Source organism: Triticum aestivum, chromosome 6A (genome assembly GCF_018294505.1).
Source record: "Triticum aestivum cultivar Chinese Spring chromosome 6A, IWGSC CS RefSeq v2.1, whole genome shotgun sequence".
Taxonomy (NCBI): domain Eukaryota; kingdom Viridiplantae; phylum Streptophyta; class Magnoliopsida; order Poales; family Poaceae; genus Triticum; species Triticum aestivum.
In genome coordinates, this window is record NC_057809.1 from 246,821,835 (window position 1) to 246,823,636 (window position 1,802).

General features: G+C 40.0%; 1 pseudogene; it reads left to right on the forward strand.

Moving 5' to 3' along the window:
- The first annotated feature begins 701 nt into the window (after nt 1-701).
- LOC123129585 (maturase K-like) lies at nt 702-1,396 on the forward strand (annotated as a pseudogene).
- The last annotated feature ends 406 nt before the right edge of the window (nt 1,397-1,802 follow it).

Here is a 1,802-nt window from a genome sequence, read left to right on the forward strand (position 1 = left end):
TCGCCCGCGTGACAGGTGGCAGCCGCTGATTCGTCCGGTGGAGCGCGCGGACGTGTCCGGCCGTCCGGATTTTGTCCGGCGGCGCGTGGAGAGGGAGGGGTCTAGGGTTTCGTCCGGATTTCGAGGAAGGGATCTATATATAGAGGTAGAGGGAGCTAGGAAGCTCCAAATGTGGTGCGGTTTTCGGACACGCGATCGTGATCGAACGCTCTAGACGATAGAAAGGGTTTTGGTGGGGTTTTGGCCAAATTGGAAGGGTGTTGGTCTGCAACACACACGAGGCCTTCTCGGTCCCTCGGTTAACCGTTGGAATATCAAACGAAGTCCAAATGGTACGAAACTTGACAGGCGGTCTACCAGTAGTAAACCAAGGCCGCATGGCAATTCTCGGTCCAACCCGGAAATTTTTAACCCCCACACACGAAAAGAGGTAGAAAGGGGCATCGGAGGAGATAGGAGCGCCGGAATGCAAAACGGACAACGGGGAAAATGCTCGGATGCATGAGACGAACATGTATGCAAATGCAATGCACATGATGACATGATATGAGATGCATGACAAAGGCAACAACACATGGAGACAAAAACCCAAACCTGAGGAAATAAAATAACTTAGTACCGGAAACGGCAAGAGTTGGAGTACATATAAGGTAAATTACATCCGGGGTGTTACAGGTTCTTTATGGATCCTCTTATGCATTATGTTTGATATCAAGGAAAGGCAATTCTTGCATCAAGAGGCACTTTTTTTGAAGAAGAAATGGAAATGCTACCTTATCAATTTCTGGAAATATTATTTCTGTTTTTGGACTCAGCCGCGAAGAATCCATATAAACCAATTAGCAAACTCTTGCTTCGATTTTATGGGGTACCTTTCAAGTGTACCAAAAGTTCTTTGTTAGTAAGGAATCAAATGCTAGAGAATTCATTTCTAATAGATACTCAAATGAAAAAATTCGATACCATAGTCCCCGCTACTCTCCTCATAGGATACTTATCAAAAGCTCAATTTTGTACTGGATCGGGGCTTCCTATTAGTAAACCCATTTGGATAGATTAATCAGATTGGGATATTCTTGATCGGTTTGGTCGGATATATAGAATTCTTTTTCATTATCATAGTGGATCTTCGAAAAAATGGACTTTGTATCAACTAAAGTATATAATTCGACTTTTATGCGCTAGAACTTTAGCTCGTAAACATAAAAGCACGGTACAAACTTTTATGCAACGATTGGGTTCGGCATTTTTAGAAGAATTTTTTATTGAAGAAGGGCAAGTTTTTTCTTTGATGTTCACCAAAACAACTCTTTTTTCTTTCTGTGGATCACACACTGAGCGTATTTGGTATTTGGATATTATACGTATCAATGACCAGGTCAACCCTCTTAATTAATCATTAGACGAAATTAAGAAACATGAAAGGGTTGATAAATGATCAAAAAAAACTTTTCTATTTTTCATTCTGAAATGATGTTTTTATTATAATAAAGAGTAGGTGATTCAACTTACTAATTAAAAAATTAGTAGAACTTCAGAAGTGCAATATGGATGGTAGATATATGTTTTTGTAATATGAAATATAAAAACAGCAAGGTAACTAATGATAAAAGTGAGCACAAACGGTATTGCAATGCTTCGAAACAAGGCCTAGGGTTCATAGTTTCACTAGTGCATGTTCCGTCAACAATAATAACATAATTAGATCACCTAACTATCCCTCAACAAAGAGTCACTCCAAAGTCACTAATAGCGGAGAACAAACGAAGAGATTATTGTACAGTACGAAACCACCTCAAAGC